The 15,361-nt window shown below is 35.4% G+C and overlaps 1 protein-coding gene across 1 annotated transcript in view; it reads left to right on the top strand.

The window, feature by feature from the left end:
* Window positions 1–15,361, top strand: part of Prkg1 (protein kinase cGMP-dependent 1) — a 1,151,812-nt gene that overhangs the window by 491,597 nt on the left and 644,854 nt on the right. The gene's annotated exons all lie outside the window — the stretch shown is intronic.

The raw sequence follows: 15,361 nt of genomic DNA, 5'->3' as shown, positions 1-15,361 counted from the left end.
CCCCAAAAAAAAACAAACAAAAAAATCAGTCAGTCCTTAATCTGCATTTAAAACTCTTATAAGATTTTCGTTGCATTTAGATGAAAATTCTAGAGGTAGAACTGTGAATCTCTGTGTTATTGTCCCTCCCCACACTAAATGCTCTCTTCTGGTACTCTCTTCTCCCTCCCCGCTTTGCTCTTCTCTTTGTCTCCTGGCTCAAATTATTTGCGCAAAATATTTCCACCACCTGGAAGGAAGTGAGATCTTCACGTCATTATCATCTTCTCATTATTGGAATTTTGGGTTTGATTATCATGGTTTCAGAGAATTTTCCTGTGGGAAATATTTCCAAGCCAATATAGATCAGTATTGAGCAAATGTTCTTTATCTTCCTTAGAAAGCTTGTTCACAGATAAAATTATTTATATTATTGCTAATTTATTATATATTTCAATTAGTATCATCTGCTCAAGAATATTTTTTTTTAATTTCTTGAGACAAATATTTGGTCAGTATTGATCATGCTATATCTACTGCACTTTGACTAAAACCAGCAGATTTAAGGGGTGAAATCACAATAGATGCTCATATATTTACGTAAGTGTATACGTGATATGTTTGTGTGTCTGTTTATGTGTATATATTCCAGTAACTGTGTTAGTTGTTATGATGAATGCAAAGTTGGCCCAACAATTGTAGTAGCATTGACAATCTCTTGGTGCACAATAGCAGGTAAATATGTTTGTGAAACAAACTTAAAACTATAAACAAAAAGAGAGATAGATAAAGTATGACAGATAATAAAAATATTTTTCCTTTCATAGAAGATACTGCATAGAGTATGCCATTTACCCTTATCTTCAGTGATTTAAAATTTCATGAGTGAATGTCAACATAATTTTGCAATAATTGCTGGAAAAGTGCTAAGTGAGGTTGAAAATCATTTTAATGTGAATAGGGGTGAATTATTCCTCAGGTGCCCTTAACTCTGCATATAGGCTCTAATGGAGGATAGACAAATTGAATTTTGCAGTGAAACTCATTATTTATAGGATTAATTCACAGTATTTAATGGTGTGGAATACTGTATAACATTTACAGAAACTTTTGCTCACCTTATTTGAAAAGAGAGTTCTGTTTAGCTAGGGCTTTGCAAATCTCATGATGCATATAAGGTAGAGCACAAGAATTCCACAGTGCACATTTTATCCCTAATTCTAGCACTTAATCAGACATTTGTAATCAGATTACTTCCATTTATTCCTTTTTCCACTGAGAAGTAACATTTTCTAGGTATTTCTGAAGAATTAATTAGTTTCCATTAATTAATTTCTTCCATTATTGCCGCAATAACTCTGTTGTGCCTCCGGGTAGCTCATTGTGATGGTGTGGACCTCATTTGCCAAGTGCAATACAATAGCCTTTTGTTTAAATGCAACTCTTCTGTGAGGTCAATTAACTAAAGTGATTTTGAAAAGCCTACCTTTAAGCTACTCTGTGCCAGGTTCCTGGAGTTACTCCCATGAGTAGACTACTAGGTTTTCATGTTCAAAAACCTTTTAATCTGTTTGGGAAGAAAAGACTAATTATGGAACAATCTAAAATTATTAGAAAACTATGATTAAGATTCCACAGTACGTAGTAGAAATAGAAAATGATAGGGAAATTCCCAGAATACAGTAATTGATGTTAAAGTTCAAAGGATTTCCACTTTCATTGATTTAACTAATTTTGAAGCTTCTTAGGTGTGTACTTTTGTGCTTAAAGTCTTCTCTTACTTGTATCTGTGGAATGTCTAGAGAAAAAGAGGAAGGAAAAAGGGACCAAACCTCCAAGGAGTGCCTGGTAATTTTAGTTATATATGTCTGCATGTTTCTTCAATTGATGCTGATAATTATTTTGCAGAATAATTTACTGGTACGTATTTCATAGGTAAGGAAACTGAGGCTCAGAGAAGGAAAGAATTTGCATCCAACAGCTCAGCCAGGAAATGGTGGAGACAAAGGAAGACTCCCTTTTTCTGAGCTATCTTTTGTAGTATCCTGTAACCCACTAGATTAAAAGAAACTCTGTAGCAGCAATCAATGCAAAGAGGGATGACTGTAGGTGTTTTCGGAGGAGTTCATTAGATTCCAATAGTTTCTTGTATTTTGTGACTTACCTCGGTGAGCTTAAGAATAATGTGTGACTGAATGGATTGTATTAGCAAAAAGTACTTGAGAAATGGAGAAATCAAATCTCCATTTGAAGGACTCATGAGTTCTCTCTTCAAGAAAAATCATAAGCTTAATCTCAGCTGCAGATAAATATCAAGTTATAAAATGAAAAAATATTAGCTGTAATTTAAGAGGTGGACAATTTTTTGTCTCTGTGTGACTACTCTTCATTATTATTTAAATTTTTTTCTCCGAAGGGCAGCTTGTCAACACAAATACAGTTAGGAGGATTAAAGGAAAACTGTGTTCCTTTGCATAATTTAAAAAAGAAAAAGTTAAGTGGCTAAAATATTTTTGTGATGTTACATAATACAGAAAGAGTCTATTTCCCATGTGAATCTAGTTAGAAGTTTACATTTTCTTCAAGAATAACAACTGATGTTCACTTCATTCATTTAAAGCAAAACTAATCATTTTTGTTTTAATATTTTCTACAAATGGCTTCAACAGTATGTAAGGAAGTTTAATAATACTTGTAGTATGTGTATACTTGCCTACTCTCCGGGAATTCCTCTGTAGTGATTATCTTATTCATCAAATGACGTAGCTGCCAGCCACCTTTGGTCTTTGGGCACTGACAATGTGGATAGCCCAAATTAAAATGTACTATGAGTATGAAATTCAAAGATTTCAAACACAAAGTGAAATATCTTATGGATGTTTTATGTTGATTACATATTTAAATAAAAATGCCTTAAGTAAATTGAGTTAAAGAAAATACATATTTCAAACTAATTTTATCTATTTTTTAAGAATTTTCAACTAGATGACTTTAAATTATGTATTGTGTATAAAAGACCAAAAAAATTGTCATGGTTATCTCCTCCATGCTTTGATTATGATTCAAATTGTCTGTAAATTTGGCCTTAAATCCATGCCTGAAAAGTGTACCTAGCAATACTTTATTTAAACTCAGTTCATCTCAATGAACTTATTTATGTACTGTTTATCTGTCATCCATTTAAAAAGCCAGAGGTGGCGGGACGTGGTGGCACATGCCTGTAATCCCTGCACTTGGAAGGCTGAGGCAGGAGGATTGCTCTGTGTTCGAGACCAGCCTGGGCTACATAGTGAGTTCCAGGTCAGTCTCAACTACATAGTGAGATCCTGTCTCAAAAAAAAAAGAAAGAAAAGGAAAAAAGAAAGACAGGTGAAAAAGATGGAACTTCTTCTGTCCATTTGGATGCCTGGGTAAGATAGACATCCACTTAACAGTAATTCCAGGCACAAGGAGCAAAAAGCCCCAACCTGTTTAAGTACTTAGAAAGTGTTCAAGAACTTGGGGAGAGGCCTTGGGGAAGAGAAAGAATTAGAAGACCAGTCCTTCCAGAGGAAGTAGCACCAGCAACGTCTGAACAGGGGAGAGGAAAGATAATTCAAATAAGAGTCAGCATGGCAGTTGACCTAGAATAGAGAAATGGAAAGCAAGTAGAAAGACAAGCGGTGTTTGAATTGTGAAAGTCTCAGTGCCAAGGTGGGACAGCATTTGTTAGACTATGGGGAGCCATGAAGCCTTATCAACTTGAGTCACATTCCAGCACTGCAGGTATTAAAAGTTAGTAAACAAGTGGTAGAACCTGGAGTAGAATTGGAAGAAACTAATTGGCAGGATACTGTTAGCCATTCAGGGAAAAGGTAGAATAAGGTGGTGGAATGAGATAAAAGGGGAATTTGACATAAATATTATTTCTGGACTTGTATTTCAGTCTAAAGTGAATATGTTTTATAGTATTATGTGTGTTTGTATACTGAAATGATACAACTTCCTTTTTGTTCTGTCTTCATGATTAAGAAAACTTTCTTACAACGTTAATTTGTTTAGCTCTCTGAGGTCTCCCCAAGAAAAATGTTCTGTCCATGCCTAAATCAGAGTTGAAAGTGCTAACCAAAACTTCCTTTAAAGATTTCGGAGCATAAATTTACAATAAATATTTTTTTCTGGTAACAGATAATGTTTGTGCTGCTTGTCACGCTGTTTCAAGCTCCAATTATGCTCATAGTCCCTAGCTGATTCTAATATTAGTAACTGAAAATAGAGAGATGGTAGCTATGTATTCCTAATCTTCAGGGAATTCAATGAATATATTTAAATTTCTAGCAGCTGCTTCATGCATGAGGAAAAAAATATATAGCTGTATTCTCTTCTTGACCTGTATCATTATTCATGTCTCAAGATAGGCTGAGCATTTCTCTGGAGGGACATCAGTTTTAGGTGTGATATTAATAAGTATAAATATGAGAGCCAGGAGTATCACAGCTCTATCCAGATAGCACTAACAAAACATCTCATTGTGCCCTTCGTCATTCACTTAGGAAGCCTTTTCTGGGAATGATGCACTCACGTTTCAGTTTTGTCATTTGAGAAATGTAGGCGTTGGCTCCTTCTAGCTGGAAGTTTTCCATAAACTAAACCCACTTCTCCCAGATACAGAAACCCTGAGCTTGATTTCCAGAGGGAAAAATAAAGAATCAACCTGCACAAAGGGAAATTTTCTAAAGCAAAGCTGTAATAAATAGCAGTTTGATTCTTTCATAAGGTGTATATACTTAGTCTTAGGGAGAGAAATGACCCATTTCAAACACTGAATTCTCATTCTGTCAGAATTTCAGCTCTTTACTCAAAGTGCAGTGCACATTACATTATATCCCCAAAAAGTCTGTTTTTTAAAGATAATTCATACATTATATTGAAAGATAAATTATGAAAGTTTTGGAATAATTTCCCAGTCACTGAATTCCAAAAATATGCATAATACCTGTATTGTGTTAATACTAAATTAATGGTTTAGGATTATAGGATCACTCTTATATTATAGATTTACACATACATAGCTTCCTTTGTAGCCAAGTACCAATCAACTCACAGCATAGTATAGGAACAAACTATATGAGTTTGTTTCTATACTAGAAACTTTGGTTTTGACCTGAAAACATTTGGGCCTTCATTTCATCATTTGAAAGTGGGAATGATAATATATCTGCTCTGAAAGCGATTGCTGTGGACTATTTGAGAGACAGTAGACAAACAACTCTATTTGTAAATAGCTTGTTAATTTTCTGTAACATAAAATATGCTGTCAAACACAGAACATTCACTTTAATTATTCCCTTGTATATGATTATTTTATTTTATTTCCAAGATAAGCAATCATAAAATTTAGCAGAGATTAGAGGCCAATCGTTCATTCCACCAGCAAGCATCCTTTAGGTCCTCCTGAGGGTCAGCCATACCGTAGGCACTGAATCTACAGTGTGCATTATTGTTAACATCAGACCTTAGTCTTCATGCCTCTTGGAAAACATTCTTATCCACTTTTTTTTTTTTTACTCCTTTTACTTAATTCTACCAGTTGCATCGGTCTCCTGCATAAAAGCACCTTAAATCCTTCATTCTAAAACAGAGATGTGAATATTTAAATACAAGACTCACCTGTAGTTTAAGATGCGCCATTCTGAGCTAGACATGGTAATGCACCTTTGTGATCTCAGGCTAAGGTAGAAGGATCTCCATGAGTCAGAAACCAGATTGGACTACACAGTGTGTTCAAGGACAGCCTGAAGTACATAGTAAGGCCCTTTATTGAAAAAAAAAAAAAAAAAAAAAAAAGCAAAACCAAAATAACAAAAAGAGAGATGCAATTCCCTAAACCCCACTTCTGAATATAATAATTCAAATTTTGCAGTAGGGACTAACAGTAGGCTTTATAATCATCTTCTCAGCAGATTCTAATCAATAAGTTAGCCTATAGCTATATGCCTTGGTTTCACTCAAGGATATTATAGCCATAGTATTATGATCTAAATGAGGATCTCATCTAAACTTCACTGTTGTTAACAAGAGAAAGTAAGACTTATAAGATGTTTGTGATTTTTGTCTCAGAAAAAAAAAATCTCCAAAAGAGCATGTGTTCCTGTTTGATTTAAATATGCTAATCTATAATTGAAAAATCAATTAAGGTTTGAAATTCAAGCTCAGCTTTATTGAAGTTGGTTATTAAGGAAATAATGATAAAGATGTTTTTATATGTCAATTAATCTAAACAAAGGGAGCTTGAGCTTTCTGTCAAGAAGTTAAGAAATTTATATCATCAGCTTTGGCTTTAGATAGAAGCCCAACAAGAATTACTTTCCTTTGTTCTCAATGATACTACCAATATTTCAAGTATATGTAAAGTTTCTGGGAGATTTTAAATCAAAATTTCACAAAACATTTGAGGGGTTGGGAAGTTAGGTACATAGGTTTGAACTTTTTTTTCTCCTCATTGAGTACATTTTAGATATACAGCACAGTTACATTCATCATTGGGATTGTCTTGGTTCTCATTTTTTTTCCCCTTATCCCTGCCCTGAGGTTTGAACTTTTATAAGCATATGCAAATGAACTGTGGCTTTGTTTCGGGACTATTCTCTGTCATTAAACAGGCTACAGGAGAATGATATTTTGTTGATTAATTGCCAGCTGGGAATTTATGACAGGACGTCCTATCAATTACTGCATTACCTATCAAGAATATGTTAATCATCTGCCCAGTTAGTTATCGTTTTGCTAACTATTGCTGATGAAGGTTATAAGCCAAGATGAACAAGGGAAAAACATCATGTGAGTCAGCTTCATAGGAAGAGTTTTGGGTAATCCAACAGGAAATTGTGTTGTAACATCCAATAAAAAAGGACAATATAATTCCCTTTTCTGTGTGATTTGTAGTATACAATAGGCATTTATCAGACTCTGCATAATTGTTTTCCTTTGAACATACCTTTGTATATTTAGTTGCCAAACTTATAAGGGAATTAAAAAATCAAATGGAGAGGAAATGTTATCTGGGAAAAAGAGATATTCATCATATGACGGGAAAACTGTAGAATTTAGTGTTGTCACATTTGAATTAAAGAAAGAAATTTACTCTAGGTAAGAATATTGTAGAGATGTGCACTTAAAATTATTTGGAAATAGGGTGAGTTGAAAATCATTGAGGAATACTTTGGGTTAAGCTCTATTTACTGAAGAAACAAGGTGGGTTGCATAAGTTCACTGGTTCTTTAAGAACTCTTTTTTGTTTGTGTGTGTGTGTGTGTGTGTGTGTGTGTATGTGTGTGTGTGTGTGTCTCTATGTTCAGTGATGATCAAACCAACATAGTTGTGACTGATTCTAAAAATTATTTCATTGTCAGCATCTGCAATAACTGCATACAGAAATTCAAAGTTACAAATACAGAATTCTGGTAGTAGACCGATGAAACCCAATGAATTTCCCATCTCTGTCTCCTCACTCCACACAGAAGGAAACTGAGACTTGGAGTGTGTCCCCACCACCATTTTCACTTTGAGAATAGGCTGCATATGCACGAGGATGAAAATCCCGTGACCTTCTGGCTAGTTTTTATTTCCCTGTGTCTGCTATCTATCGTGGTGTCACAAGCCATACGAAGAGGATGCTAATGTTATTTTCACTTTCATGTATTCCCCAAGCATTTAAATTGTGAAAAGAATATTTTACCCCAATGAAGAAAATTGTTCTGTCACCCAGAAAAAAGGGTTCCTCTTTCTACAGAGAGTTCCTTGCCAAAAACTAATTGCTTAGTTTAAAAATGCTGCACTTGTTTCATGCATTAGTAAAATCAATTCTTTCCACTATAATACTGCTCGGCTATTGTATCTGTCAGCACTCTGGGTGCAAAACTGAAATCTAAAGCTGTGTCACCAGATACAAAGGTTTAAAAAGCTTGGCCATATGTATTCATTTTAGGGTTGATTTTGCATTTTGTGAGTTCACTAGGCATTGTGTTGCTCTTCTGTACCCCTTGTGTAACCCAGTATTTAGATAGGAGTGGGTGGGGTAGTATTACGACTCCAATAAGACTTACAGAAAGAGAAATGACATGAGATGCCTTTGTTCATTCCTTCAAAATGTTATGAACACTTAACTTGTGTTAAACATCAGTAGGCATCAAGAATGGGGAGATATGTAATTGCCAGTTTTTAAATAAGTGAAAGTGTGTTAGTTAATGACTTTAAAATTCCGAATGGAAGATGCTTTAATGGAAGAAAACACAGATGGGATATTGTCAAAGGGAGAGTAGGAAAAATGGAAGAACTGGCTTGAAAAACAGATAGGAGCTAGTAAAGAAAAGCGAGAGAGCACGTGTGTGTGTGTGTGTGTGTGTGTGTGTGTGTGTGTGTGTTTCTGTGTGAACATTTTCATATTTAAATTCCAAAAGCAGAAGGGCTGGGGATTTAGCTCAGTGGTTCTGGTGCCTGCCTCACAAGCACAAGGGCCCAAGTTCGATCCCCAGTAACCCCCCCGCAAAAGGTGCACATTTAGCCGGACATGGTGGCACATGTCTGTAATCCCAGCACTCTGGAGGCTGAGGCAGGAGGATCACTGTGAGTTTGAGACCAGCCTGGGAGACACAGTGAGTTCCAGGTCAATCTCAACTACACAGTGAGACCCTGTCTCAAAAAATAGATAAATAAATAAATAAAAATTTTTAAAAAATAAAGCAGATGCTTAGAATAGAAATCTACAAGCCCACAACAGAGGTAAAACTTATAGGTTAAAAATTGGTCTCAGTGGAATTGTTCCTCATTGTTATAGATTAAACAACTTCACTTGATAACATTTATCAAATAATTCAAGATAAATTCTCATTGGAAAAAATGAAATCCTTTTTAAAAACTAACACATTAAATTAAACCATTGATTTTTGAGAGTTTTCTGCATAAATATATATCCAGTCGTTAATATTCACTAATCAGTGACTGATTTGAACACTTTTTAGAGATAGAGATTGTAGGAAAGATTAAGTTGTCACTTGCTCTTCAGAAAGTGCTTAGTCTAAGGAGATAGGATTGTCACTCAATACCTAAGAATGTGCAGCAACATAATATCCAACCTGGAGTGAAAGCTGTGAAAAGTGGTTTCAAAGCATCTTTCAGTTAAAGAAATCTTCTGATAAATCTCTTATACTCAATTGAATGTTTATTTACATGCGCACTTGGACCAATGGCTTGATTTTCAATTAGAAAAAAAGAGAGAGATCCAGCAATTTGCACCCATGATAAACACTTCTGATTTTATAATGAAGAAGGCTAGTAATTAAATACACAGAAAATTTATTAGGTTACATTGCTTTGGGTAAGGTACATGCTTTTATTTCACACCTAACAGCCTCTTTTAAGATCATAAGCAAATTAAAAAACAGAAACACAACAACCTCAGTCCCCCTATTAGAAAGGAAAACCACATTCCAATATAGCACCTAATTTGCCTTGCTAATTTTAATTAGTATAGTATGAGCTGCTTTGGGGCAGTTCTAGCAAGATCCTCATCCACAAAGAAATGTGGATAATCTCTTGGGATAAGACTCTAACAGGGAAAAATTGAATAGAGACATTTACTCATTTTGATTGAAGAATTTTAGATAAAGTAAAATAAAATGTGAAGAAATCAAAAGAGAGCCACCTTTTTTCTGTTAAGAATTGCTGACAAGATGAAACTGGAGTTAAGCCTTCAGACCATCACCTTTGGGTGAGCTGCTACGATTAGTGAAACACATGTTTTCTCCTGTCACTGTGTACAACGGGTGGGTCCTTCTACTCTTATTATTGCTGTTTTTTTTTTTGTTTGTTTGTTTGTTTTAATTCCAGTTGCTATGATAGAAGGCAGAATCATTGAGAGCCAGAACTGCATGCTTCATGTTACTGGCACCAACTTCCATTGTTCTGATCCACCAGCTGTGCCAAGCCTGCGGTCAGAACTTGCCTGTGGCAGAGGTAGTGAGAAGCCCCTTTCCTGCCTGCCATGAGGATTAATCAGTGTCCTATGTGAAGATTCCCCGACTAGTACCTGTTTTGGGACTGTTCAGATGCCAGACACCATATATTCACAAATAGATCCAGGCTACCTCTACCTTGCCTTCCTACTTGGAAGTTTAGTCTAAGTATAGATTATTGACTAAGCGTACTTCTGGTATTCAGGTTTCCTGTCAATGTTTTTCTTGCAAAAAAAAATACTTTGACTAATGCCACCAGTCAACTTGACTCTTTAGTACAGTATGCATCATGAAGAAAACATGTTGGCTATCTCTGACAATCTTCACAGTTATTGACTAGCACTATGGTTTGGATATGGTTTGAATGTACCTCTCAGGGTGCAAATATTGACATTAAATTCTTATGAAAACACGTTGGGAAGGTGGAAACTTAATTCAACTATGGTGTGTAAAGGTAAGGTTTTTGAAAGGTGATTAGAGTTAGACAAAAATCATTAGCTCAGGGCCTCCATGGTTGAATCTGTTTGGCTTTGTAAGAAGAAAAAGAGAGAGAGCAAAAGGCACACATGTGTGTTCCCTGTCTCTCACCCTGCACCACCATAGAGCTCTGCCAGCAAGAAGGCCAAGAATGGATGTGGGAACTTGATCTCCAGAACTATTATCTAACTGAAGTTTTATAAATCTCTTAGTGGTTGCCAGCATTTCTTCACATGTGGCTGTATCAGTTCTGTTTCTCAGTCTATCTTGATATAGGTTTTTCCTCTTCTCTGTATATAATCTCCCCCTGCTTCTCTTTTAAGGGCACATATGACAGTTTGTATATAAGGCCCACTCAGATAATGCAGTAGAATATAAATATATTTAGTCATGTCTGCCAAAACTTTATTATATCAGGATCATGATAGAGATATATCATTAGGAGCCACTCTCAGCCTATAAATATGGGTCTTGGGTACATTATACAATTCTGCATTTCTACCATTGCCTAGATGAGTCTTTAGTTAATGCTTTTGTTATCAAGTAAGTAGATTATTATTTTGTAATGTTCTGCATGATATGTCTTGCTCAGGCCAGAATTATACTCCTCTTTTTCATAAAGTATCACATATTAGCAAGGGATGTAGTGCACCAGGAGCAGCTTCTGGTAGACACCCAGGAACTAGAATGGTTATTTGGGAAGCAAGCACTCTTTCGGAGTGTCAGGGTAGAATCTTGTTTTCAGAGGTTGGATGGGAGTGTAATTCAGAAATAAAGGCAGAACTTCCGTTCTATCAAGTGAGCAAGAAGGAAATCAGAGGGCACACAGAGGGCCTGGACACAAAGTTTATGTCAACAAGTCTAATTCCAGGTTGCTGTAGCTAGTTTACCTCAATCTGCTGTCAACTATGGCCAGAACAAATGATGAAACTAGTTTGGAGTCTCTGCATAATTTTCAAACTGAATAGATTTGGAATAGGGGTCTTAGGCAAGTTGAAACCCAATTTTCCCAGCACCATTTATTAAAGAGGCTATCTTTCCTCCAGTGAGGGTTTTAGGCTCCTTTGTTGAAGATGAGATAGCTGAGTGCATCTGGAGTCGTTTCTGCGTCTTTTAATCTATTCTATTGTTCCTCAGGTCTGTTTCTTTGCTAGTACCATGCTGTTTTTATCACAGTGGCTTTGTAGTACATTTTTCAGTTGGGAATTGAGATACCCACTGCCATGTCTCTGTGGCCTAGAACTGCTTTGGCTATTCTAGGTCTCTTCTTGTTCCAAATGAATTTTTTTATTGTTTTCTCAAGGTCTGTGAAATGTGCTATTGGAATTTCAATGGGGATTGCATGGAATCTATATAGCAGTTTTGGAAGTATGGCCATTTTCACTATGGTGCTTCTTACCCAGGAGCAAGGGATGTCCTTACCTTTTCTGATATCCTCTTCAATCTCTTTTTTCGAGAGTGCTAGTTTTCAGAGTATTCTTTGATTTCTTCTGTCAGGTTGATTCCTAGGTATTTCATTTTTGTGGGTGCTATTGTGAAGGGAGTTGGTTCTCCAGTTCCATTTTAGTGAGTCTGTTGTTCCTGCACATGAATGTCTTTGATTTTTGTGTGTTGACCTTATATCCAGCTACTCTACCGAATTTGGTTATTAAGTCTAGAAGATTTTTGGTGGAGTTCTTGGAGTCTTCTATATATTGTATCATGTCATCTGCAAATAATGACAATTTAACTTCTTCATTTCCTATCTTTATTTCTTTTATTTCTTGCTCTTATCTAATTGTTGTGGCTAATGTCTCTAAAACTATATTGAACAGGAATGGTGATAGTGGACATCCTTGTCTGGTTCCTGATTTTAGTATGAAGAACTGCAGTTTTTGACCATTTAGTATGATATTGGCTGTAATTTTTTGTTTGTTTGTTTTGTTTTGTTTTCATACCGGGGATCAAACTCTGGACCTTGTGCTTGTGAGGCAAACAGCAGAACCATTGAGCTAAATCCTCTGCCCCTGCTGATTTTTTATAGATGGCTTTTATCAGGTTGAGATAGAGGCTATCTATTCCAAATTTTTGAATGGTTTTTATCATGAATGCAAGTTAGATTTTTTTCTGATGTTTTTTTGCATCTGTTGAGATGATCATATGGTTTTTGTCATTGGCTCTATTAATATAGTGAGTTACATTTATTGATTTGCATACATTGAAGCATCTCTGCCAAATCCTCTTTTTTTGTGTGTGATACTGCGGATGGAACTCAGGACCTTGCACTTGCAAGGCAGGCCCAGTGCTACTGAGCTGAATCCCTGGCCCTTGAATCCTCATTTTCAACAAACAACTCAAATGACTCAGCTACATGTGAACAGGAAGCTTAAGAAACTGAAGGTATCAAAATCTACTGACTAAATTTAAATATGGGTTAGACAGGGAAGATAGTTTTATTGCAAGTAAAATATGGCACCAAAAAGAAGGTAGTTTTGTTGCTAGGGACCTGATGAGTCTAAGATTCCTGAACATGTTTTACAAGAAACTATTGAGTATGGAAACAATTCAGTGTATCTGATGGTTTGTGAATATTCCATTATAATATATGTTATATTCTACATGCTCCATATTACCAATGCATAGTTAGTGAAATGTACAAAATAGCAATGAGCACAATAGCACTACATTTCAATGCATCTGTTGCCTCAGATATTGTGTCTCCTCGGATTTTGCTAAATAATTCTCTGATATTAGCATAGCACACGTGCCTTTCCTCCAGTCCAGTTAGGTGAATTATCCTTTGGTCATTCCCATACCATTTCCCCAAATGAGGTGGTGTGCTCTGCTACTGGAAACACTACTATGAATTTCTCTAGATGATAAGATGAGCAGTTATTTTATCCCTCAAGTGGCCAAATGGTAGCACATTTTAGACTCCAGTGACTTCAGTACTGTTGTGGCTTCTTGGTAAACTCAAATAAAAGGCATGGGCTATGGGATTACCAAACCAAAATTTGAAAAACTAAAAATGTTGGACGGTCTTCTTTTAAGTAGCTTTGAGTCTTAAAACTATTTGCAGTCATGAAATAAGTCCATGTTTCTGGATGAGTAATAAGGGGATCCCAGAAATCCAATAAGCATTATTGGTGATCTAAGTCTGGACTTTTTGTAAAAGGTCTGAATCATCTCACTTCCATTTGATTTTATATCAATCATTACTTCTCTGCCTTTGCTGATCTCTAAAACCAGTCAAATTCACTTATTTCATACCTTCAAGAAAATACATTCTTCTGTCAGCACTTATATCATTTCCCTTTATTTATATGATTATTTGAATTTCTATCCTTTTACCAAATTGTAAGATCTTAAAAGACAGAAATCATGTAATTTTTGGCTGCATTTTTATCCCCAGTACCAAGGACAACATCTGACAAGATTTTTACTACTCAAAAATAACTAAAGGTTGTAAGAATAAAATGAAGACAATTTTCAATGAATTGGAAACTTGTCCCTGTGATGCTATCTTCTTCTTAATATCCCCTTCTCTTTTGCTTAAGTTCAACTGCAGTTTTATAGATTTTAGGAAAACCTTTTTTCCATGAAAAGTACCTTGAAATGGGATAGAGCCAGGGATTTAGCCCAGTGGTTCCGCTGCCTGCCTTGTAAGTGCAAGGACCCAAGTTTGATCCCCGGTACCAAAAAAAAAAAAAGGAAACGGGATAGAAACAAGAGATGTAATTTTAAACTCTTAATGCAGTACTCTTCCAATAGATGAGAGAAAGCGTAAAAGAATCTGAGCTTTCCTCCCTTTTTCCTCTTTTTCTGAAACAGCTCAGACTTGCCTTTGTCTATTTATAATTACCCAAATCTTTAAAAGTAAAATTGTAGCGTATTTTAAAGTATTTAAAACATTGTCCAATATAGTATATTTGTCTCTACCTTGCTATTCTAAACAGCATTATCTCTTCATTTTTTAAGCTGAAGAAAATATAATTTAAAGCAAAAATAATTTCGATGATTTTAAAGCTAGAGAAAGGAAAAAAAATAAAAGTAAACACCATGAGCTGCATACCACCAGCTAGTTTTTAAAGCTGGTTCTCATGTTTCTTTCCGGAGGAGAATTTAAAATTCTATTCAGTCTGAATGGTCAGCAATGGTCAGTCCTGTTCCAACAACAGCTTTAGCTTTAGCAAGTAGTCTTATGTTGAAGTGTATAATATATGAAAAAAATGATTGCTTGTGTAGTTGGACTTATTACTTTGTGGCAGAAACAGTGTTTGTTGTCTCTGTACCATGCCTCAAGTGAATCAGGCTAATTTAATGAGGCTTATCTTGGTTTAGCAAAAGTAAGATTTTTCAATTTTCTCTCAAATTCATTCTTATCCTAGCAGGTGTATGGTTTCTTTTTTGCTAGAAAATGAAACTGATCTTCTGAAGTTAAAAAAAAATCATAATTTCACTTTTAAGTACAAAATCAAAATTATTTTACATTCATAGTCTCTTCTTAAGAGTCATCCTTTAATTTATTATTAGTAAAGCATTAATCCTGTGTCTGGAAGTTGGAATGTTTATACTGCCTCATTCCAATCACACACACTTACCAGTAATGTTAGGTTCTAACATTGACCTTGACATCACTATGTAGTAACTCCAGGTCTCAAGAATCCACTTATTTGAGTGCTACCAAGGATCACATTTGCATTCCAAGGGAATAATGTGTTTTCATTAACAAATTAAATATTTAAGTGTACTATATTCTGACCAATCCCTTAGTACAGCTCTTTACCTTATAACTTAGCTTTTCAATGTCATTGAATGAAGCTGTGATTGGTTAATTGTTCATGTCTGAGCTTTTTTCCAGGTGAAAGGACTAGAAGAAAAATTGATTGTTTACTTTTCAGAAGCTGTCTATTTAGACTATGATCAGCTCTGTC

The sequence above is a fragment of the Fukomys damarensis genome, unplaced genomic scaffold (assembly GCF_012274545.1).
Source record: "Fukomys damarensis isolate Sample0158 unplaced genomic scaffold, DMR_v1.0_HiC HiC_scaffold_20, whole genome shotgun sequence".
NCBI lineage: Eukaryota > Metazoa > Chordata > Mammalia > Rodentia > Bathyergidae > Fukomys > Fukomys damarensis.
This window is presented reverse-complemented; position numbering and strand designations above follow the sequence as displayed.